Source organism: Sarcophilus harrisii, chromosome 2, assembly GCF_902635505.1.
Source record: "Sarcophilus harrisii chromosome 2, mSarHar1.11, whole genome shotgun sequence".
Lineage (NCBI taxonomy): Eukaryota > Metazoa > Chordata > Mammalia > Dasyuromorphia > Dasyuridae > Sarcophilus > Sarcophilus harrisii.
In genome coordinates this window covers 588,789,645-588,815,918 of record NC_045427.1, presented here as the reverse complement: position 1 = coordinate 588,815,918, position 26,274 = coordinate 588,789,645, and the positions used below count along the sequence as shown (strand labels likewise).

The 26,274-nt window shown below is 36.5% G+C and overlaps 1 protein-coding gene across 50 annotated transcripts in view; it reads left to right on the top strand.

Moving 5' to 3' along the window:
* The window catches only part of SORBS1 (sorbin and SH3 domain containing 1), a 214,938-nt gene that overhangs the window by 13,761 nt on the left and 174,903 nt on the right, over positions 1–26,274 (top strand). For 48 of the 50 annotated variants that reach the window (XM_031956131.1, XM_031956125.1, XM_031956140.1 and 45 more), the window contains exon 2: positions 9,205–9,265. The exons of 1 other annotated variant lie outside the window; for it this stretch is intronic. The gene's annotated coding sequence lies outside the window, so the exon portion shown is untranslated. Of the gene's footprint in view, positions 1–9,204; positions 9,266–23,290; positions 23,968–26,274 lie in introns of those variants that run through there. One more of the 50 variants, XM_031956097.1, reaches the window with a different exon arrangement.

The following is a 26,274-nucleotide window of genomic DNA, read 5'->3' as shown; positions in this document are numbered from 1 at the left end:
GAAAGGCGGGGACCAAAGTGGGGAAGGGTACAGGATTAATGTCTGTTGGGGTGATGTGTCTGTCAAGCTGGTCCAGTGTGAGAGAGATCTCAAGGCCAGGTACACAGCGGAGCCAGGGATTGAGGCAGGGAGATATGGCGCCACCAGAGTTCCTCATCAGATGGAAGGAGCCCCGTTTTAGAGACCTGTCTCCCAATCTCTACGTCTGCTGTGCAGTATCCAGGCTTTTGGGGGGATGTGGCACCTTGATTTCCAGCTAAATCCCAGGTCACTGCTAGGCAGTCCGGAGTAGCCTCTCCTCACGCTGCTTCTGCACCAGCTCCCTAAAGTCTTCTAGCTCCTGGCTCTGGTCTTCTTGCTCCAGAGGGAAGATCTCCCTAATAATTAATAATCAGCTTGGTTGAGACCCAGAACATGGCCACCGGGTTCCTCATTGTTAAAATGAAAAACACAATGACAGTAACTGACATTTATAGTTCTTTAATTTCATTTCATCATCACTTATGTGAAGTAGGTTCTGTGGAAGTCTAATCACTATTTTTTAAGATGTGGAACCCGAATACCAGCATAGCTAAATGATTTGTACTTGATTGTAAAATTAGTAAAGGTCAGAATTAAGACTAAAGCCCGAGGCTCTCCTGAGTCCAGGGCCAAAGCTCTGATCATGACACCATGCTGAGATAATAGCCCTTGCTTGACCTAACTCCCAGGTTATTATGTAGGAAGAATTTTGTGAATTTGAGAACTATGTATGTATTATTATGAATCTTTTTTTTTTTCAAGGAAGGGGAGGAGATCTCTAAAGCAAATTTGAATCATAGATTGTTTGAGCTGAAATTTTTCTTAGAATTCTCTATTCTAAGCTCCTCGTTTTTACAAATGAAAAGGACTTTGTACACAAATGCTCTGAAACAGAAGTTGACAGGTTGAAAATGGAGAGCAGCATGTGGTCCAGTGAGTCTGGAATGCCTGAAGGAGAGGAGTGTAAAATACGGCGGGAAAAGCAAATTAGAGACAGACTGTTAAGAGTCATGAATGCCAGAAAGGATAAGGTATCTTTATTTTATCTGTGAGACAGTGTGGAGACACCACCAGTATTTGAGAAGGGTAGAGATGGGATCAGACTTGATTTGTAGCAGCAGCCCTGGGGCCTTAAAAGTTTCAGCATGAGATTCCACTGTGTGGACACTGTATTCCTTACTTACAGCATGTCACCCCCATAAGTCTTCATATATCACCGGGAGAACTATAGCCACTATCTGCCACTGCTCTGAGAGCAGAATATTGAAGAAGTAGAAAGAAACATGGCAGAGGAAATGCAAACCTATGGGCATGAGATGCTGACATTGGACTGAGTATGGCTATTCAGTTGGGACAGGTTCTGATTTGGATGTTCATCACCACTTAGGTGAGACAGGTAATTATTATTAATATTATATCATTATATATTATAAATATAATATATTACATATTATAAATATATGAATTATAATATAATAAATAATATATATATAAATTATATATGTAATATGCAAGTTACATATTATATGTAAAACATAATATAATATATCATTAATTTATTAATATATATAATATATATCATTACATTTTGGTTAGGCAATTGGGGTTAAGTGATTTGCCCAGCTTCACACAGCTAGTAAATGTCAAATGTTTGGGGCTGGATTTGAATTCAGGTTCTCTAGACTTTAGTCTTATAATTTTACTGGTGTAAGAACTCTAAGAAAGCTTCCTCCAACCACACAGTTGAAGGATTAAATGGTGTGTCCTTGGTAACACAGGGGTATAGTTGAAAGAGTCCCAGATTTGGAATTGGAGGATCTGGTAGATAAGGACAAGGGAGTTCCTTCAGGTTTTGGCAAAGAGTTTTGTTGGGAAGATGAAGACAATGGATTAGGTGCTAACAATGTGGTAGAGATTTACAGTTGATAGAGTGCTCAGATTCAGAACAAATTCAGAGTTGCTAATGTGAGGGTTAAGTATCAGTGGAGTAGGACTCTGTGCTCTTGATATTTCTCTCAATGCCTCAGATGAAGGTATAGTCAGGTTTGATTATCAGATTTACGGAGGACCCAAAACAGAGAGGAATGATGTAGCTAATAGAATGGATGACAGTCAGAATCTCAAAGGATTTTTGACAAGCTGGCTCATTTAATAACATAAATTCAATAGGGATAAAAGTAAAGTCTTGTGCCTGAGTACCAGAAAAATTAACTTTATAAATACAAGATGGGGGAAGTTTGATTAGATAGCACTTCTGAAAAAGACCTTTGGATTTTAATGGACTGTCTGCTTAATTTGAGCCAGCAGTATGATTTGGTAGCCAAAACATCTCGGACCATGATAAGACAGGCCATGCTTATGGCAATAGGGAGGTGATAATCCCATGGTAATTTGCTATTGTCCATCTTCATATGGAGTATTGTTTTCAGTTCTGGGCATCCCTCTTTAAAGATATCAATAAAGTGGAGAGCAAAGATTTCAAACTCATGGCTGACTGCTTGTATCATTCCTCCTTTGTGCCTTTTGGAACCAGTTTAAAATGTAACTGGAAATATTTAACAAACATGTAAAAATATAGAACATAGATGATGTTATTCTGTCAAAATATGGATTCATCCTTGTGTAGCATTTGGTGGTTTCCAGTTTTCATTTGACTTTGATACTCCTGGTGGAGAATATCCAAAGGAATACAACGAGAGTGGCAAATTGCCTTAGACCCATCACATTTGAAGGAACCAGTCCATTGGTAAACATTTATTAAGTATGCCAGGCAAGGCACTAAATTCTATGGATACAAAGAAAGGCAACCTCTGCCCTCAAAGAGCTCAAATGAGCAAATTTGCTTAGAGAGAAAGGTGAGAGAGACATGATAGCTGCCTTCAAGTCTTTTCAGAATTGTCATGGGGAGGAGAGATTCAATATATTCTTTTTGGTCCCAAATGGCAAAATCAGGAGGAATGGGTAAAAGTCACAAAAAGTTAATATAGACATAATGATAAGAAAAAACATCCTAACAGTTTGAGCTGTCCCTGAATGGGCTGGGCTACTTTGAGAGGTAATGGTGTCTCTTTGGAGCAGAGGCCAGGCAAACGATTGCAGGTCCAGTGTGTTCTAGTGAGGATTTCTCCATGGTTTGGATTAGAGGGTCTCTAAAATGTCTTCCAACTCTCAAAGTTTGTGCTGAGTTCTAATCCTGATTGCCACCTACTATCTGTTTAGAGTCAGTAGCTCTGGGGCAGCTAGGTGATGGAGTAGACAGAGCACCAGCCCTGAAGTCAGGAGGACATGAGTTAAAATCTGGCCTGAGACACTTAACATTTACAAGCTATCTGACCCTGGGCAAGTCACTTAATTCCAAATGCCTCAGGAGAAAAAAAAAAAAGAATCAATAGGTCTCAGTTCTTTCTTGTATAAATTGATGATGTTAGAATAAATGGACCCAGAGCAATGAAAAGAAACACTCATTTTAAGCGATAGACAATAAATTGTTCACATAGGCCATCAACTCAAATGTTTCACTAATTTAGAAAATTATTAGGAACTGGACAGTTTTGGAAGTGGTGGCAAGATTGGAATGGCTCCTGTCAGGGTCCCATCACACTCCAAGGCTGATTTTATGAATGAACTTGATTTGAGGATGGAGGATGGGCATTCTCTAGGTCCCTGGAAAACAGGACTTTGGGGTCAATATCACTTAATGAGTTCCCTCTCATAAGTAGGATAAAGGAACAGGACAACAGTTGGGTCTGAAGTGGGGAAGTAGAGGGATTTGAGTGGTTGTAATAAGGAAACATTTGGGAGGTGTCATTTAAAAGAAGGGTCTGAAGGAAGCTTCCTTAAGATTTTTCTGATAATTCCCAGATTTATAACCCAGAACAAGACTGATAATTTCTCTGTTTCTCTGACTGGGAACACTTTGTGAGCTCCAGGAATGGAGTCCCCCGGCTGTTTTGAGATGAAATTAAGTCATCTTAATGTTCAAATCTCTATCGAATAAACATCGTCTACAGAAAAAAACAATTAATGCAGGCTCCAGTTCATGAATTAGACATTCAAACATAGAATCACAGATGTTAGAGTTAGAAGAAATCATTGAGTCATTTAGTTCAAACTTCTCATTTTACTGATGGGGAAACTGAGGTTCCAACAAGGATAGGTTCTTGCTACTGCATGATAGACCTGGGACTAGAAACTTTCGTCTCCCAATCTTAGTGGCTAAAACATTTTCCTTTCTAATGGGCAATTTCAGGTCTTCACCATTTTGGAAAGAAAGATTGACTCAGCAAATAAAGTATAAATAAGATTGCCAGAGGCTGTTTACTTCAGAAAAGCTGTCTTCAAGCACTTTCATAACTACTTCAGCAACAGTCATTTGCATATAAACAATGAATGTGCTAATTAAAAATTCTTCTGAAGTCTTCATTAATAGCAGATCCTCATTTTACTGAGGCTGTTTGGAAGCTGATGGAGTTGCTGAGTCTACTTGGGAAGACTAAAATTGCATTTCTTTCAGACTATCAACTCAGATGTTTCACTGGGTGAGAATGCCTTTCCCTGCAATTATTCCCTGTTGTTTTACTTGAAAATCATTAGGAAATTTTTCCCTTCTTCCAGGTTGCACAATCTGAATTCCCAGTTAGTGTTCCAGCCCAGCCCTTTAATGACCTCTGTTCCTCTCCTCCTCATCAGCTATCCTGGAGCACCTGCTGTGTGTTAGGTCTCTGGGCTTGGCGTTTTGGGATCATGGGATGGGGTTGGGCAGTTGTGGAGGAGAGAAGACCTTTCTTCCTCCAGGGCTGGCAGATCAAGCCAGGGTTTCAGTACATGAGTAGACATTTTTACAAATGATTTTTAAAGTAAAGCTAGGTGGCACAATGGATAGAGTACACAATGGATAGAGTATTGGACTCGATATTAGGAAGACCCGAGTTCAAATTTAGCCTCAGATATTTACTAGTTGTGTGATCCCTGGATTAGTCATTTAACCTTAGCTTGCCTGTTTCTTCATCTATAAAATGGTGATGATAATAGTACCTACCTCCCAGACTTGTTATAAGGATCAAATGAGAAAGTATTTTTCAAGTGCTTTGCAAACTTTAAAGCACCATTTAAATGCTAGTTGCTATTATGATCATCTTCATTATTATGATTATCATTATTAATTGTATCTGGGTATCAATGACGATGGAGGGGGAGGGGAGAACATTAATAACTGTGTGAATATGGACAGGGCATTACCTAATTCCTTATATTTTTAAACCAATGTATAGTTTACAAAGTACTTTTACATTCACTCTCTCTTTTGATCCTCCCAAATTCCCTGGGTAGAAAGCAGGGCAATTGATTTTTTACAATAAGGGAAAACTGGGATTCATAGAAATTTGACAACATTTGTGAATTTAAATCCCAGTCTCTTGATACTCCAGCATTCTTCCTTCTACTAGTTCTCAGCTTAGCTTTCTCATAACTATTAACACACTATTACATATAAATCAGTCAAAATCGGAAGAGTCTGAATGAGCTTGTATTCCATTTTGGCTCTGTCACCATCTCTGGAAGAGTACATGATGTCCTGGAATATGGCTTATAGGGTTAGAATGAGCACTGGGGTAGGTTCTGGGTCCAGCTCGGTGGATTTCTTGCTGTAGGATTTTAGGCAAGTCACTGCTCATAGAGCTCATTTTCCAATGAAAATAATGATCAAAGGATTGTGGATTTAAATCTGGAAGGGATTTTTGAGATCATATAAACCACATTCTCATTTTGCAGATGAGGGAACTGAGTCTGGGGCGGGGGGAAGTGATTGAACTAGTCCTCCAAATCTATCACTCTATGGTTCTTTCCACTTCTAACATTCTGTGCTTTTGCATTGCATTCTCAAGGAAAAATGCAAGATACTGGAGTCATCTGAGGTTGCAGTGGTTGTACCAAATGGCTCTGGAGAATCCCAGACCATTTAAAAAAATTCCAGTGCTTTCTTGGTGATCCTATATCAAGGAATACCATGATCTCCAAAGAAAGACTCAAAATTGCCGGTGACTCAAATATCACCTTACTGCATGTAGGCATTGTGTAGGCAGCGGAATATTACAGAATATTACTAATGATGATGTGTATACAAGATGTGCCAGGAAAAGTTTGCTGTAGCTGAGGAGAAAGTAGAACAGTCGATTAGATAACGAGACAACAAGTGGAGAGCTGAAATACCATAGTGATTATTAAAACGTTCAGAAGTCCTCCAGTGTGTTAGGTAGTCTGTGAAGGATTTATGGGAAGATTATGGAGAAAAGTCAGAGAATAAGGGGACTGATACTGCTGGAGCATGTGCACATACCAGTAATCTCCTAGATCCACTGAAATATTGAAGCTTTTATTCCCATTTGGGTGATTTCATTTCTGGGGTAGCATTGAAGGGAATGTAGCAATATCTTGTTAACACTTGGACGTACCAATCAAGTGCTACTTATTAATGTATCTCTGGATAAAATGTCTTTACTCTCAGCCATTTTTAAAGGTGGTAAAGATGTAAGGGGTTAAATATAAATTTTGTCACATGAACCTCAAAAGGTGTGTTGGTTTAGCCCCATTTGCTCTTTGGAATTCAATTCCTTCCTGTTGCCAAAAGAAAGTACGGCTGATCTATTAGATCAGAATATATTCTTGTCTTTAAATCCTGGCAACAGGACGTTCTGTCCTCCAGATTTCATAGTTTGAGTTGGGTGTTGCAGGAAACTTGGCACCAGGGCTTTCTTTTCAAAATAATAAACAGAGATGTCGCCTTGGGTTTCATCAGCTTAGATGCTCCTGTATCATGAAGGCTGATTCATAGGCAAATGGGAACTAAAAATAGTAAGTTAAAAAAATTATTCCCCTGTTTAAATTTGTCAAGGCAAGATTCCTGTCATGTTTTGCAGGACACGAGGGAATGTGTTCCTTTGATGGCACTGTAATGACATACTAATTTCTATTTCAGGCTTGGCACGATTAGGCTGAGCTGCGTTACCTCTTGCCTTTATTCCATGAAAGTCAGAATGTTAGAGTGAGTAGAGCTTGGGACTTGGGATCAGGAAGATGCAAGGTTAAATTTTGCACCTGGAATTGATTAGAGGAGTGATGGACAAGTCTTTGTTTCCTCATTTATAAAAATGGATGTAATAATAATAGTCTCAGTTTCCTTGTCTGTAAAAATGGGCATAATTATAATAGCCTCAGTTTCTTCATCTGTAAAAATGGACATAATAATAATAGTCTCAATTTCCTCATCTGTAAAAATGGGCAAATAATAAAAGCCTCAGTTTCTTCATCTGTAAAAATGGACACAATAATAATAGTCTCAGTTTCTCATATGTAAAAATGGGCATAATAACAATAATAATAATCTTGCATCTGGTATTGATTAGCTGAGTGATGGACAAGTCTGTTTCCTTGTTTATAAAAATGGGTATATATTTAATAATAGTCTCAGTTTCTCCTATGTAAAAATGGGCATAATAATAATAATGAGTCTCAGTTTCCTCATCTGTAATGGGCATAATAATAATAATAGTCTCAGTTTCTCATCTATAAAAATGGGTATAATAACATAATAATAATCTGTTTCCTCATCTGAAAAATGGGAATTATCATCATAATAATAATTGTCATCATAATATCTACCTCACAGGGGTTGTCATGAGGCTCAAATGAAATTATAATGTAGCAAAGCATTTATAAACCATAAAGTATATAGAGGTTATCCCCAAAGTCTCAGTTTTAAACTGTACTGAGATTTTGAGGATACCCTATATAAATAGGAATTTTCATTATATTTAATTATGCTTATGCTATAGGTTGGCTATATATGATTCATAAGCTATATGATTTATCAGAAAAGCACAAGGCTTGGAACTCAGAGCTTTAGGTTCAAGTTTTGATTATGCTACTCACTAGCTGAATGTCTTAAAGTTTGCTCATTTGTAAAATTGGCTTTATAATAGATACTTCTTTAAAAAAACTTTTGATGAACAAATCTTTCTCTTCCTTCTGCTTCTCCCACTTAAATAAAAAAAGAAAGAAAGAAAAGAAAAACAAAATTCTTGTAATAAATACACATAGCCAAGCAAAACAAATGGTCTATGACCAAATTTATAAATTTTCTATGTTCAAATCATTTGTCTCATTCTGTTCCCCGAGTCTATCACCTCTCTTAAGTCTTTCAGAAATATTGGTCTTGACAGTATTATGGTTATTGCATAAAATCTTTTCCTGGTTCTGCTCACTTTACTTTGCATCAGTTCATACAAATCTCATGTTGCTCCTTAGCTGTCCCTTTAATCATTTCTGACAGCAAAGCAGTATTTCATTGTATTGCTATAACATACTTTGTAAATAATTTCCTAATTGATAGGCATCTCCTTAATATCGGATTTTAGTTTATTTTTTTGCACTTACAAAAAGAGCTGCTATAAATTTGCTGGTCACAAAAGTCTTGGTGCAGATTTCTCAGCTCTAAACTACTCTAAGATTTTGGAGACACATTATATTTTTGTATATATATTCCCTTTTCTCCTTTTATCTCTTTGCTAGGTAATCATATTTTCACAGTACTGTTTTGAAAATTAAATTTTATTTTTTTCCATTTAACAAGCATTTATTTTCTTTATTTCTACTACCCCTCACTGGGAGGAAAAAAAAAAAAACCTTGCACAAGTATTCATAGTCAAGCTAAACAAATTCCCACATCAGCTATGTCAAAAAAAATGTTTCTTATCCAGGTGTGGATAACATTTTTTATTTTCATTACAATGGAAATGTCCACAGTCCTTTAAGGTTCACGACATGCTGCTCTTACAATAATTCTGTGAGACTAGGAAATGAAAATTGCAATTATTCCCATTTCAACTGAGATTCAGATATTGTTAAATGACTTGCCTAAGATCATAAAATAAGTGCAAGAACTGCAATTTGAATCCAGGTCTGCTGAGTTCAATTCTACTACACTTAAACTATATTATATTTCTTTTCATGGTCTAACAGTGGGAGTTTTCCTACTGTAGGTAGTAAATGGCTCCCTAACTTACAGGGTGTTTATGAGAGTAGAATGAGATTAATGTACAAGAAGCATTTGGCAACCCCCAAATCCTAGATAATTATGAGTTCTTTATATAATTTTTTTCTTTCTTTCTTTTTTTTGTTCTCTTATAGGGAACTGAAACTCATCCTCCTATAGCCTCCAGAGTCCTCTGCTGCAGATATTTTCCCCAAGGTATGCTGACTATCACTGATAGATTCCACACTATTTTCTGCCTATCAGACCTTTGTATCTGTGATTTTCTTTAAGTTGAAGAAAAGTGAATGGTGAATGGTAAAACTTTTCTAAAAATGTAATGATTCAAAAGTATTTCATTGTGTAAATCTTGGTATCCCATTTCTCCTAAAGTTTTTAGGAATTTGGCCAATAGTATTTCTAGACATATTTTGTTTTTGTGGGGGGTATGATTCTACATGATTCACTAACAGCTCCCAGACTACTTGCTATTATAGATAATGCATGCAGTCAGAGAATTGTTCTTTCATTAATGACTTCAGTATGTGACATGGAACATAAAGAAAACCAATTACTTCTGGAATGAGGATCCAAAATATTTTGTCAATCTTTTATAATGCTAATGGAATCGTTGAGAGACTAGATGATAAAGGGCAACTTTTGTTTCCTTGTTGTCCTTCATTCTCAAAGACCAAAATAATATCACTATATTGGGAGGTCAAAGTCCAATGTGTCCACCTGTGGCTGATCAGACCAGTGAAAGCTATGAAGGCTCTACCACAGGTAGGACCCAAATAGTCTGCAATATCCGTGTTCATGTCCATCAATCCTCGATTGATTTCAGATAATCTGTCATTTAATTTAAATGGCTCATTTAAAGCTGTTCTATTGGGGGGGGGGAATCAAATGATATTTATTGATTTATCTTTTAATATTTTTATTTAAACTTTTCAGTTTCAAATTATATTCTTTCCTCCCTTCCTTAGGTTTTTTCTTTAAGATTATATGTTACTGGTCTGTATCATTTGAGGATTCCTACATGGGGAGTGCCCTATGCCAATGAGGTCACAGGTTCAGTACAATAATAAGGAATCTGTACAAAAAGGTGGAATATATAGAATCACCTTTGGCTGGGCCATATAGGACTGGGTTTGCAGATTTGCAATTTAGTGATATTGTACGGGGTGATACCATAATTACTTCTATACTTAAGGCATCAACATAGTTAACTAAGTATGCTTTTTCTTCTTAAAAAATACTTAAAGGGTTGAATTTAATCGTAAACAATAAAATAGACAACTTGTAAAAAGTGTTAGCTTTTTAAATAGTTATATGAATAGATAAGACAGCAGGTGGTGCAATGGATAGAGCATTGGGTCAGGAGTCAGTAAGCTCAGTTCAAGTGGCTGTATGACCCTGGACAAGGCACATAACCTTGTTCATCATCTGTAAAATGAACTGGAGAAGGAAATGCTTCCTCCTTTGCCAGTATCTTTGCCAAGAAAACTCCAAATGGGAATATGACTGAAACAATTGAAGAACAACAAAATATGCATAGGTAATAACAGTGCTTTTCTCATTAATCCTTAAATATTTTCAACTATAGTATGATTTGTTTGGGGCTTTATTTGCAGACTTTCATTATATTACTTTTAACTTGTCCTAAATTATATGTTAGAATTGAATCCTTTCTGCTTTTGGTATTTGATTCTGGAAATTCAGGCCAATTTGGTTTCAAAAACTTCTCAGTTCCTTTTCTCCAACTTTTTGGTATCTCATTAACAAGTTGTTTCTCACAGTGGCTAGATATGTAAACTTGAGCTTATGACCTTATTCTGTAACTGTTTCCTGCTGAAGTAATTTGGCATTTTTAAAGTTTGATATTTGATAAGTTTAATATTTTTAAAGCCTTTTGTTTCATGTAGTAGAAAAATAGAGATTACATGTAACTATCATCATAATTTAGTATTATAGGACGTAGGACTCAAGATACCCTTTTCATTTTTCAGATGAGAAAATTGAAGCTAGAAGGGATAAAAATTACTTTCCTAGTAGGAAAACACCAGAGGCAGTGTTCAAACTCATTCCACTGAAATCCAGTACCATTTCTACAGCTCCATACTGCCCCATTCTATTTGAACCCTCTTCCTTGAATTCTCATGGCTGATTTTCTTTGATCAGTTATCTTTCTATTTTACCTTTCAAGAACAGATAAGTATCTTTCTCTTCAAACAGTTATTTCAACTAATATGGCATAGTTGAAATTTTACTGGAATAGAAATCAGATGACCTTGACTGGAATAGAAATCCTAGTCCCACCTCTACAATTATTTACTAACTCTATGAGCTTAGGTTGCTTGACTTCAAAGCCACAAAAAGTTTCATGAGCTATAACACAAGGGAGCTTGACCAATAATAACAGCTTTGTGATCTTAGAAGAAATCTTAGTTTCTTCATCCATTAACATGAGGTTGAATGTATAATCTGTATCAGATTGCTTGATATCTTGGCAAGGGAAAAGGGAAAGGAAGAAGAGAGAAAAAAAATTGAAACTGAAAATCTTACAAAAATGAATGTTGAAAACTATCTTTACATGTAATTGGAAAAAAAAATAAAATACTATTAAGTGAAAAAAAATATGAGGTTGAGCATGATAGGGTACATTTCTATTCTAATAAGTTTATGAATCTATGGAAATGCTAATTCTATCTTTTTGAGCTCAGGAGTTTGGCACTGGTCATACTTTCCTGTTCTTCTTGATGAATTGCAACTGCTATTATAGATGGCAATAACCACTTCCACCTACTAAATGATCTCTTTATTCCTTAGAAATCTGTTTGATTATGAATCTTAAACAAATAGTTTCAACCAATTTCAGGTTTTGCAAAAAAAAAAAAAAAAGAAAAGAAAAGAAAAGTAGATTTAGTCAGTGATCAGAAAAAACTGATGTGCAAATCTTGGCCAAAACTATTTCCATTCTTTAATCTTAGCCATTGATAATAGACACTGCCAGGACCCCACTTTGAGGGTCTTTTTTCCTGATAAATCATTAATATCTTGAGTCAAGTTCAATAAAAATCAAGAATTTGAACTCTTGACAAATTTATTTTACTTTCAATTATTTCCAAATGGGACATAGTAATATGTAAAAACTTCACCATATCCCTTGCTATGGCTGAATCATCCTCCCAATTCCTAAATTTCCAAGTCATTAAAGCTATTTATTCAGTGGCTGGATAAATCCCTTTTGAGGATGTTGTAGAGAGCCTATTCATACATCAGGTAGAAGGTGAGTCTAAGGTAGTCTCTAAGGACCTTAGTGGCTAAACCTCTGGGGATAAAATTATGTGTATTGTAAGGATTAATAAATTTGGGCGACAAGCACACAAAGAATATAAGCACACAAACCCTATGTCCATGTAAAAGAGAACTGAAAGAAGCAGTTACTTTTCTTCTGAGAAATCTCTCTGGAAGAGGTGGAATATTAAGAGCTATTGAACATGCAGAAAGCCATGTTTGGTGGAGGGTAGAAGGAGAACAAAAGAGGAAATGACTGTTTCAGACATTATGACTTAGTTTGGATGTGGGAATAAGACATGTTAATGAAGGAGACTCTAAGCATGTAACTCAAGATGAATGACTGGTCATAAGCTGGATAAGTAGAGAGATGACAGAATCATAGAATTTTTGAGCATAAAAGAACCTTTTGAGATTATTTAACCTGGTACTATCATTTAGGGGGTAACTCTGAGGCCTGCAGAAGTAAAATATTTTGTCCAAGGTCACACAGGTCATTAGTGGCAATAGTGAGAATATAATTTAGGTTTTGACAAAGATGAAAGCATCTCAGGACTATGGTACTACTTATAGTTGGGTCAGTATTGTATATGAATTCTGCTTTAACAGACTGCTTATATTTGAAGACCATATGCCTTCAGGGCAGAATTTGCTGAGAACAAATTGTATTTCTCAAAGAAATTTTGATGTACCTAGATAATTAAACACTCCTAGCATCATTTTTTAAACATCCCTCCCTAAATTATGTGTTTCCAAGCTGTTTCCTTTTCTTCTCCCCTGCCAATTTTGGTTTGAGTTTTGAGCTTTTCATTCTATACTATGGTATTTTTTATAGCAGGGGACATTTTGTACTATAAAATAAGCACATATTTTTTAAAAATTGTGCACAAGACCTGTCTCTGGAAACATCTGGTAAGAATAAAGCATGCTTGAATAATTATGGTTCTCAGAGATGACCCCCTACCTCTTTATTAGCAGGGAGTCCCAAAAGTAAACCCTTATTTCCTGCTGCTGACACATAGAGATCCTTAACTGAAATATTTTGCATGGTTTCTGAAACCTGAAGGGAGACTTAAAGCATACATGAAGGCCAACAACCTGAGTTTGGGGGAGATAGGGTTGCTTTGAATTATTTATCCAGTATCATCCCAGGATATTTATGGTATGCTGGCCTGGGTCTCATTCCTTTTTAGCCTGTGATAGAACTGTAGTTCTTCGCTCCCTCTCTGAAACCCACTAAAAGACACCTGAACCAATAATACCTAAACCCTTCCTGCAAACCCCTTCTTTCCATTAGCAAAGTCAATACTTGTCACATTATAGGCACTATCCCACAAAGTAATTTATTTCAGAATATCATTGAATGCCTTTCAGGTTGATTTTTTTTCAAAGGAAAACAAAACAAAAACTTGTCCTAGAGATATTAATTTGTATTAAACCTTTTAAATTTTTATTTTAATTTATGAAATAAAGCAAGTATTTCCATAACATAGTTTAATAAAAAAAGAGGATTGCATGTAAAACTATAAATTTACTATGAACAACTTGTTATTACTTTCAAATATAAAAAGTTATAATGAAATTTTTTTCTTTCCTTCTCTCTTGGTATCTATTTTTCTATCTATCTATCATCTATCTAATTCTCTATATATTTCTATTTATTCGTTTTTTCTTTGGATGCAGATAGCATCTTCATATGTTCTTTATAGTTATTTTCTGTGTTTATAATTGTCATAATAATTTATTTGCTCAAATGGTTCTTAAAACAATACTACTATCACTATATACAATATTAAACCTTAACTATTGGAAATCCCACAGAATAGGGTATTCTACTTCATTGAATTTTCTGATTTTAAAATGTTAATATATTTTTCTGCCTTAATAAACACAGTAAAGAGAACACATTTTAACCCTTTCTTCATAATTAAGGACCTTATAGTTATTATTGGATGCATCAGTTCACCACATGTGTAGGAGATGCTCCTGTGATTATGGGAGGATATTGAAAAGAATGTCTTAGAATAGACCATCATGGATAGATTTAATCTACATCATTGGAGGTGTTCTCCACATTGCTGAAATCACAGATCTTATTATTGAATGATCAGAGCTTATATTCTTACATTCTGATTTTGGGTTGAAAAAAAATTAAAAGTTCTGATGAGTTTTGTTTAGATTAAGGTTTTGCTATATATCAATCACTTGAAGTTCTTTGTAAAAACCGCAGACTTGATATTTCTGCCTTGTATCCTTTTAGATAAGCTGGAATGACTACTTATGCATATGTCCCCCTCTATAAATGAATCTGGGCAAATTACCTGGGCTTTGCTTTCTATTAAAATGGGGATAAGCTAGATGATAGCTGTGTCCTCTCCAGCTTTAATTTTATATGAAATAATGTTTGTAAAATATTCTGTCTTTATAAAACTTGCTGCTATTATAGGAAAATGTATATGATGCAGTTTTATTCATTTTTTAGAATGATAACTAGTATAGAAATACTGGGATTTGTCTTAAGGTACCAACATTTACAGGATTCTAATAGCATTTATCCACCTTCAATAGATAGAAACAACTGAACCTAACCTAGGCCTGAGTTAGCAACAATTATTATTAGTTAAAACCGCCATGCTTTCTCTCTGCCTCCTAGATCCTCTCTGCTTTCTCCTCCTGGTTTGACCTCCACAACCATAGTTTCATGGTATCTTACATTCCTTGTCCTCTTACCGGTGTAGGATCCCTTTTCTCATCCTAGACTCCTAGGGAGCATTCTTGGGGGAGTGAGGGAGAATTTCTCCCAAACTGTGATTTTGTGTCCCAGCTTCTCTCTTCATACTCATTGAAATCAACTTAAAAAGTTGATTTGAAAAGGTGCTGCTTGCCCTGGTTCCCAGAATTGCTAGTTATAGCTCTGCTTGATAATTAATGGTCATTTTGCATCCTAGTAGATTGTAACCTAGGAAAATTTTTCTGTATAGTTCTTTTCCAGATAAATCTGCATCCCAAAGTAAAATTTCTTCTGAGGTATTTTCCAATTCACTGGAGAATTCTCTCTAGTTTTAAGAGTTTGTAGATATTATTGCAATGGTTGGGTATTGGTAGAATTTAAACTGCGAAAACTGATAAAAATTGAAAGTGAACTTGGTCTCTGTGCCCTGAAAATGGAAAATGACATTTTCAGTTGGCAAGCTTTAGTCTCTAATATCAGTTCCAGAGGAGGCGCTGGTTTTTATAATTGGACCTACAGCCAGCAGAAACCTTAGTCTTAGACAGTAATCCCTCTCTGGCTCTTTGTGTGCTCAGTTATACTTACCTATGGAGGAATCATGGGGTTGGTCCTGAAAGACTGGATAAAATGGGGCTGTGCTGCCTGAACTGGAATTCCTTCCAATAATACACTATATGACTTTACCTGATTTATTTATCCAAAGTGGTTCTGGGGTGAAAAATGCTAGACACTATGCCTGATTGATTTATCTGGGGTGAAAAATGCTAGACACTATACACAGAAAATTACACAGAGTATTCATTGCTATTGAAGATCTAGCCATCTAAGATAGTTATTAAAAAAGGGCAGATGTGCAGATGACAGTTTTTGACCAATAAAGACATAGATGTTAACATTCAGATCACTAAGTGACAAAGGGAGAATCCATTTCTACTAGGATATTCAACATTTTATTGTTACATGTTCCATGCTTATGTCTCTTTAAAGGAGTATATTTGGAGAAAAAAAAAGCAGACCAAGATCTGCTTCTCTTAAGATATTAAAAGAGACCATTAATTCATTTAGTGGTTCAGCCCTTGACCTAAAAAAAAATGGCAGTCAATGAAAGTTTCACATGGATTGTAATTATACTAAATGAGGTTTACAATTCACAAAACCACTAGAATATGTGATGAAGGTGAGGATATTTTTGGATAGAAAACAAATTCATTTTAGAGTAGAGAGTTGGAGGGAATAATCATGGGGGTTAAATTTTCATCCCTATTTTAGTTTTTTATAGTTCAACAAGTCAAATTCTAAAGCTTTTTTTAACTACCTTTGGAGAGAACTAACTCAGAATGCAGAATTCCTAAGAAACAGTTTGTTGATGATTACAAATTAATTTTTTATTAATTAGTGTCTCTGCTATATGCCCTCGTTATTTATCACTATTTTTTTACTTGATTAAATAAAATACTTCCAGGGAGAAAGTATCACCTTGGTTTTAAGAATCAACAGAAAAAGACATATGACAATATTCCTTATTTCCAGTAATTCCACATGGGATTTTACCTGAGCTGTACTCTTAGAAGCTAGATAAAAATTGAGTTAAGGGTTAGATTGAATCTACACAGACTTTATCCTAGACATGGTTTTATTAGAGTAACAAATCCTTGAAATTAGCTTGTTGTCTTGTTTTTTATTCTTAGAATAAAGCCAGAAGCCTTCAAAAGAAATTCTGATTGAGATTCTGATTCTCTGATTTCTGATTGAGAACTGAAAATTTTGGATTCTATCTAATTGAAATCTAGTCATAGAAACATATCTGCAGATCAAAAATCTCAGAGGATCTAATGCAAACTCTTCATTTTACAGATTAGGAAACTGAGGCCCAGGGTGGTTAAATGATGTATCCATAGATAGTAAGCATCAAAGCTGGAATTTGAGCCCAGATTTGAGGTTTTGTTCTATTACTTTAGGGGGGATTCATCAAGGCATTGATCTCCAAAGTCCTTTCTAGTTCTAACAATCTGGGATTGCAAGAACAGTTGGTTGCTATGTTTCATAAATAATTATTTGTACATTCAAAGGGCAGTTGTCTACCCCTTGACCTTCTTTTCACTAGGTTCCAAGTTATTTAATCTTGCTAATGATTCTATTTTCAAACTTTTAATCTGCTTTTGTTGTTCCTTCTGTTCATATTTTTCAAATTTTTCTTTGTATTTTGCAGCCTCAAATTGAATTCAACATATTAGTAAGTGTAACAAAAAAATTTTCAAATTCTATCAATAAGGATCTTATTATTAAGGAAATATAACAGCTATCTTTTCTATTTGCACATTCCTAGTCTGAAATAGAACTCCATAGAGTTGCTACTTTATCATTTCTAAGTCTATTACTGTATTGAATTCATAATCTCATTGTGGGTCATAAAACCCTCTTAATTACATTAGAAGGGCAGCTAGGTAGCAGAGTGGATAGAATGCCAGACCTGGAGTTAGGAAGATTCACCTTTCTAAATTCAAATCTGGTCTCATATACTTACTGTGTGACCTGGGCAAGTCACTTAATCCTTTTTGCCTCAGTTTATTCATTATAAAATGACCTAGAGAAAGAAATGGCAAATTACTCCAGTATCTTTAACAAGAAAACCCCAAATGAGGTCACAGAGAGACACAATTGAAAAATGATTGAACAACAACAAATTGCGCTAATAGTCTCCAATGGCTCCCTTTTTCATCAGAGTAAGTTTCCTTGGGCCCAGACTTAAAATTGTTTTATTCTGAGATAATAAGGCATTTTGGGTCATAAATGTATGAGAAAATGATTGCTTAGATTAAGCCCAGCTCCCTATGGTGGTCCATTGTTTACTAAACCATGGTCAGTAATTCTGGGCAAGAGTGACCTACACAGGGATGGAGGTTTTTTCTGTCAAGTCTTAGGATCATCTGCTTCTTGGACAGATCTTTCCCTTCCAGATGGCTTCCTTTCCAAAAGTCTCTGTCTGTTTCCCAGATCATCCACCTTAGGGGAAGTTCCTTATCAGCAGTGGCCAGCTGCACTGTGCTTATATTAAGTTGCAGTCTATGACAATCCACTCCCTGACCTAGATGATGGATGGCAGTGAGATTCCAAGACGGGGCTCAGCAAATAGGGTGAAAAACATCAAACCCATGGAAGAGCAGTTCTTGAGCCCCATGGTCTCCAGTTTCATCAGGGCTTGTACTAGGGTCTTCTTCCACTCCCCAATCCTTACGACTCTCACAGATCACACTAGAGGGCAAATGTAGTCATAGGGGACTGTCCTGACAGCAAAATGGAAGGGCCTCCTCAGTTCTAGTTTACAAACAGTAAATAAACCGAGCAATCCAATGAATTTGCCTGCCTGCTACCTGTTCTGTGCCTGTTTTATACTGGCCTGATGTTCAATATTGCCCTCTAATAACTAACCATTCATTTTACTGCCTGTTGGCCAAAGTTTAGGGTTCCCTAGCTCTGTAGGCCTTTTCTCAATCAGGAAGTCTTTAGGCTAGACCTTGATCAATTAAGCCAATTTGTTTCTAGCGGAGACACAAAATCTGTTCTATTTTGACTCAATGAAGCACTCAGGGCCTTTAGTACATGATCAAAGGGGATGCTTTACTTGGACAGCACAAAGATACATACTAAGCACTCTTCCACCTGGAGGGAAGCTTCTTATCAGCTTTTGCCAGCTGTTCAGTATTTAACAGACTCACCACACCAGGAAACCCTGCCATTGATCCCTGTGCTTCTGTCATTTTCTTGGCCCTTGAGAACCATGTACATTCTTGCAATTGCCTAGCAGCAATTCAGGATTGCTGGGCTAGCCTAGAATTCTCAGAAATCTAAAGAGGCCCTTTTGAATGTTATTTTGAATGGACAAAGGTTTCCCTAAAAGGACTAATGCTAACAAAAAGAATCACAGCATAGCGTAAAGAGCATGGGCTGGACGAAAGAACTTTGGGAGATGACTATGAACCATTACATTGAATTCCCAATCCTTATATTTTTGTCCGCCTGCATTTTTATTTCCTTCACAGGCTAATAGTTCACTATTTCAAAGTCCGATTCTTTTTGTACAGAAAAATAACTGTTAGGACATGTATACTTATATTGTATTTAATTTATACTTTAACATATTTAACGTGTATTGGTCAACCTGCCAACTGGGGGAGGGAATGGGGGAAGGAGGGGAAAAATTGGAACAAAAGGTCTGGCAATTGTCAATGCTGTAAAATTACCCATGCATATAACTCATAAATAAAAAGCTATAATAATAATAAAAAAGAAATAATAACAATTAATAATTTTTAAAAAAAAGAGCATGGGCTGTAAAGGAGAAGACATGTCTTTTTACTTCTTTGTGTGACCCTGAGCAAAACTTTTCATCTCTCTTAGCCTTCCTCTCCTCCCCTGCAAAGTAATCCAATTAACCTTAGTGATCTCTAAGGTTCTTTCCAATCCCAGTAGTCTGAGATGAGTATATAGGTTATCCTTACAACTATCCCGGTAGCCATTAAATTCAGTGAGACAAATAGTGATCTTTAAATTATTTTTTCCATCACGGGCCAGAAAGATGGGGACAAAGCTCTATTTTTAAATTACCATAAAGATTTTCTGTCCCACTTTTAATCCTTGACTTTAGTTTTTACTATTCACTAATCATGTGACCTTGGACAAGTGACCACCTTTCTCTGGGCCATCTTTAAGATTTCAAGAATCAGACTAAATGACCTCTAAAGTTCCTTCCAGTAAGCCTTTTCAGTTTTAATTACAAATTTTAGGTTTTTTTTTAGAAACAACTCAGTGTAAATCTACCCAGGAAAGGATGAAGACATATTTTTCCATGTACATAAATCACAACTCAAATATCTGATTATAAAGTACAAATGCTACTTCCAGTGTTATCAATCACATTCAACTGACCAATTTATAATTATTATCATTGATATCTCAGCCTTTTTTCACTTTCTTATAGGAATGGATCTATGTGCTCAGGAGGAGATAGAATCCCTCCAACTGTCAAGTTAAGTGAACAAAACATTTATGAAGTGCCTACTATGTGCCAGGCATTTCACTGGGAATATACAAAGAAAAGCAAAAAATCATCCCTACTTTCAAGGAGCAGATGGTCTAAAGGGAGGGAACAATTTACAAACAACTCTGTACAAAGTATATGTGGGATAAATTAGAGATATGAAGGAGGGGCTGGCTTGGTCAGATCTGCACTTTGGGGAGATGGGTTTAATGGTTGAATGGAGGATGAACTGGACCTAGCCAGCCTATCTACTCATTTCCAAAGGCGAAGGTAGCTGGTGGAGAGCACCAGACTAGGGGCCTGAACACATATAATTTTTAATCTTGCCTCCCATCTTGCCTTCCATACTTGCTAGCATCTGATCTTGGGCAAGTCATGACCTCTCAACCTCAGTTTTTAAATCTGTAAAATGGAAATAAGCATGCCTGTCCTATCTACTTCACAGAATTGTTCTGAAACCTTGATGAGATGCATGTAGTAAAGTACACTTTGGCCACCATAAAGTGTTATGGAAATTTCAGCTACTGTTACTACTATCTCTATCATTGTTATCAACACTAGCTTTGAAGTCAGAAGGTGTGAAAATAAAGTGTTCAGATCTCACCCTGATTCTTATCACCCATATAAGCTTAAACAATTGCCTGACCTTTCTGGGTTTTGGTAAAGAAGGCAATGGATGGCTTCTGAAATCCCTTCCAGCTTTAAAATAGAATCAATTCTTTATCTTTGGGTAGCACATTGACTTCTCTGATGCATTATAAACCAAGAGAATTAGACTAAAAAACAATAGAATTATTTTATTGCATCTTCCACTTCCCAATCCTGTGGCCAGGGAGCCTAATTCACTTTGTCCCTGTAGACATTCCTTGAGCTCTTGGGTATACTGTCTCCCTTTTCTTCACCTACCACTCAGAAGAACCAGATTCTTGAACAATATCATTCCTGTTTTTTTTTATATAACCTGACGAGCCACGAGCCACTGCATCCAGCTTTTCCTCCCTATGGTCAAGTTCCCTTACGCTAGCACACTACATGCTCTCTGACAAACTTCATTCTTGGCAAACTTTGGGTTCAACCTGCATATCTCCATCTATTGTCCATCTCCACTATTCTGTGTAAGATCTAAAATGAGTTATAGAACTTAGGAAGGGTTAATGAAAATTATAAAACATGGATGATCCACTATGGTAGAATAACCATTTATATTCTGCCATGGAACCAAGCCTCCATTGTCTAACCTAGGCTGCCATTGTTATGGCTCTTAGTCTATCTTCCAGAAGCTTAGTTCTTATGTGCAGGCTCACCCTGCCAGGCCCTTTTCTCATGCATCCTGTATTTCATGCAAAAAACAGACCTTGCCAATTCATTCCTTGATCAGCTGTCATCCACTAACATCTTTATTATGTAGAATATAGCATAAATGGATCCTAGATGCAGAAAAAATCATACAAGACATGGAATGTTTGCAAGCAATCTGGGAAAACCATTCAGAGTTTTTTCCAATTGAATCAACCCAGAAGACTAGTCAGGGGAGCCAGATGACCATGTGCATGGCCCAACTGAAGGGAGGGCTTTCTGCCTGGTTTGGAAGGAGTATGGATGCTTCTGCAGCTGTGAAAAACTGAGGCAGGAATTTCTATCTTCTATCATCTACCTCCCTATCTACTTCCATAGCTAGCTAGCTACCTATTTGTCTATCATTCTATCATCTATTCATCTATCCTCTGTCTTCTATCATCTACCCCCTCCCAGCTAGCCAGCTATTTCACTATCATTCTGTTGTCTATTTTGGTCCTATATCTTCTATCATCTACCTCCCTATCTCCCTATCTCCCTATTTCTCTCATCATTCTATCATCTATTTGTTTATCTGTCCTCTGTTTTCTATCATCTACCCCCCAGCTAGCCTTCTATTGTCTGTTTTTCTGTCCTCTATCTTCTATCATCTACCCCCAGCTAGATAGCCAGCTCCCTATTTCTATATCATTCTATCATCTATTTATCTATTTCCTATCATCTACCTCCCTATTTCTCTTAAATTTTATCATCTATTTATTCATCTGTCCTCTATCTTCTATCATCTACCCCCAGCTAGCTAGATAGCTCCCTATTTCTATATCATTCTACCATCTATTTATCTATTTCCTATCATCTACCTCCCTATTTCTCTTAAATTTTATCATCCATTCATCTGTCCTCTGTCTTCTATCATCTATCCTCAGCTAGCTAACCAACTCCCTTTTTCTCTATCATTCTATCATCTATTCATATTTTTGTCCTCTATCTTCTATCATCTACTTCTCTATCTCCCTAGCTCCCTATTTCTCTTATCACATCTACCATCTATTTATCTATCTATCCTATTTTCTATCATCTACCCCCCCAGCTAGCCAGCTCCCTAATTCTCTATCATTCTATTGTCATTTTTCCGTCCTCTATCTTCTATCATCTACCCCCAACTAACTAACCAGCTCCCTATTTCTCTTATATTCTATCATCTATTCATTCATCTGTCCTCTGTCTTCTATCATCTATCCTCAGCTAGCTAGCCAGCTCCCTTTTCCTCTTATCATTCTATTATCTATCCATCTTTTCGTCCTCTATCTTCCATCATCTACCTACTACTTAATTATCTGTCATCTATTTATCTACAGAGGCATGTACAACATATATGCAAACTTGATGCAAGGTGATTTTGGAGGGATGGGTCCAGCAGCTGGGAGGCTCAGGAAAGGCTTCTGGTAGGAAGTGGTGCTTAACCCGAACCGTGAAAGAAAATGGGGATTGGGAATGAGAGGGCTAAGAAGGGTGTGCTCCAGACATAGGAGGCGACCCCTGCAAAATCATAGAAGTGGGAGATGGAGTGCTTGTGCACATGGACTAACAATAAGTTTGATTGGACTGCAGTGTGTAGGAAGGAGTAATATGCAATTGAAATATGTTTGTATGAAGTATCTATGAAAGGTAGGTTGGGCTCAGGTGGGGACTTAGAATAGCTCCATAATTGTTATAGTTGTCCTTTCTATAAGATTTTGCCAGAGTTCAAATCTGGCCTTAGACACTTATTAGCTGTATGACCTAGATAACCCCGTTTACCTCAGTTTCCTCAATTGTTAAGATGAGCTGGAGAAAGACAGTCAATCACTCTTTGCTAAGAAAATCCCATAAGGAGTCATGAAGAGTTGGACATAATTGAACAATCACAAGTGTGATTTAGCAGAAAGAGCACTGGACTAATCACCAGGAGGTAATTGTAAGCAAGGGTGATTGTTCTGTCTGGACATCAGTACAGTGAAAAGAACCCTGTCCCCGGCCTAGATCTTACCATTACAAGCCATATATGCTTCAACCAGTTATTTCTCTTTGGGCCTCAGTTTCTCCAGCTGTATAATGAGGCAGATGGGAGCAATGATTTCTTAAAGGCTCCCATCAGCTCTAACCTTCTGTGATCTCCTACGATGAAGGGGATGGAACGGATAATGTCCAAGGCTCCCCCATCAGTGCTAACCTTCTGTGATCTGCTCTGCTGCTGCCACTAAATTTATTTTCCTTGCCAAAGAATTTATGGGGCTCTGATTTGGTCAGCCTTTGCCTTCTTCAGCAGCTGGTTTCACTCTGACTGTTAAAGGCTGTGCTCAGTTAAAATCACCAGGGCAGGGTTTCCCCCTCTGGCACCCCTCAGGAAAAGCTTTTTCTGCCTCTCTGTGTTAAATGAGTAAATGCCTACTGCCGAGGGCTCCTTCGAAAGAGCTCTCTTCTGTTTGATGGCTTACTTATTTAGTCTCTACATTCCTGTTCCCTCCAGACTTTCCTCAGCTTGCTGGATTCCACTCTAATAAACCTTGGATTAGGAAAGTGAGTATTTTCCATCGCAAGTGTTGTATATCTTTTGTAGTTAAATGATATTATTTCCCTGGATTAATTCATAAGCTCAGAATATTGCTTTTAGGTTCCAGTAATTGAAGGTACTGCATCAAGGCTCTCAATCACCTTTCTGTAACATATTCAACTACAAAAGTGTGGAGCCTTTCAAAATTTGCCAGGTACTTTTTGCAGTTAGCATCCATGAGATGGATGGATGAATGAATGAATGAGCATTTTTTGGTCAGGCATTGTGGGAGATATTAAATCGAATGCTGACCTCTTATATTTTATTGTTGATAAGGGTTAGCCAGACTCTGAGAGATGAAGGTTTTTACATTTCAGACTCCGGGAAGGGTTGATTTTCATTTTTCTCTCTCAATTCCCTTTATTTCTAGTGGGTAATGTACCTTTTGCATTAGAAAGCAATTGCTTCAGAGGAAGAATTTATTCTTTGTATTTCTGCTATTAAATGAAAAGAGGAAAATGTTTATAATTATGTGCTTTTAAACCTGGTTTTGCTTCAGAAAGAGAGCACGTTTGTGGAACCCAACAAAATAGCAAAGCTCTCTGTAGAATATAAAAAGCCAGATGAAGAGTTATAAAGTTATATTTTGTGAAGGAATCTTGTAATTGTTGCATATGTTTTAAAAAGAAGCCCATGTGCTTACACATAAATACACAGACTCTTTATACACACACACACACACACACACACACACACACACACACACGGCCCTCTTCCCTTCCTTCACCCACATTCTCCTTCCTTTTGTATCCATCCCTGTTCTTATCACCCTTCTCATGGATAGCTTGAAACAGTTTCTGTTCAGAATTTCTGTAGTTCTGAATTTTAGATCTAAAAAAAGATTTGAACAATACCTCAAGTATGGCAGGCGTTCAATAGACTTGTGGGTGAATGAAGGAATGTTTAGGGGTGCCATGGATCTTGACAAAAAACATCAATTAATCATATCCTAATTAGAAGGAAAACTTGTATTTTTCAAACTGGTTACTTATGCACTCATGAGAGGCAGCTTTGAAACTGAAAAGACCTGAGTTTGAGTGTCCCCTGTGACAACACTTCCAGACTGTGTGATCCTGGACAAGTCATTTCAGAGCACCTCTATGAGAATTTACATTTCAAAGAAGCTGCTGAGCTAAGCTGTTCCCTTAACAGTCCCTTAATTAAGAGTTTAAAAACCAGTGGAATCATATCACTTCTCATCCCTCTGTGCTCAGCTATGAAATAGTTTAGAGTTTAGAGCAGCTGTTAATCTGGGGTCTATAAATTTTTTTTAAAATATTTTTACCTGTATGCTGTAAGCGGTTTCCTTTTTAATTCTATATATTCTATTTTGTGCATTTAAAAACATGATTTGGAGAAAGGCTCTATAGACTTCACCAAACTATTTACAAGATCCATGATACAAAAAAGGTTAAAAATTCCTGGTTTAGAAGCAAAGCTTTCTGGGTCAGTCTTAGAAGGAATTATCATATTCACTACCCTTATTTGTCATTGTTTTAACAGATGAGGAGATTAAGACAGAAATGACAGCCAAAGTCACATAGCTTGTTTGGCAAAATTGGGATTTGAATTTGCATCTTTGGTTCAATGCTTTTTGAACTTGTATTAATGTAAAATCCTAGCCTTTATTTCTTTCTATTTCAACTACTTTTCTGGTTTTTAAGAACTTTTTAGTCAGATGTCAGGCTTCTCTGCTATCTTAAAAATGTATATTGGAAGAAGGAATACTTTTACTTCTTTTATAACGTTCATATAGCCTTTGACTCTGGGGAGCTGAGATTTTCTGAGGCTCTCTTATAAATTTAGATAATTATCATATTAATAATCCATTAAGAAATTTGATTTATTCTTTTCTTTAATTGCAAAGGTTTGTCATTGTTGAGGCTTCCTTAACATGAGATACCTAGCTGCAGGTGAAAGATGAAAAGTAGATAATTTTTTTCCTTCCTTCCTTTCTTCCTTCCTTCTTTCCCTACCTCCCTCTCTCTCTCCTTCTCTCCCTTCCTTTCTCTTGTGATATCCTGTTTGAAATGCTAACTTTAAAATACTTTGTCAGATTTGAATTTTGACAAGTATGCATGCTGTTAACTCTGGATTTGACAATAACACCAATAGCTATGAAACATTTACTTTCCAATATTATTTACATGAGTACCTAATATCCATTTTGCAAATTTTTGTAGAAAGAAAGCATAATATAAGGAGAAGAAACACTGACCTAAAAATCAAATACAATTGGTTTCCAAACCCAGACCTGTCACTAGTTCTTGTGT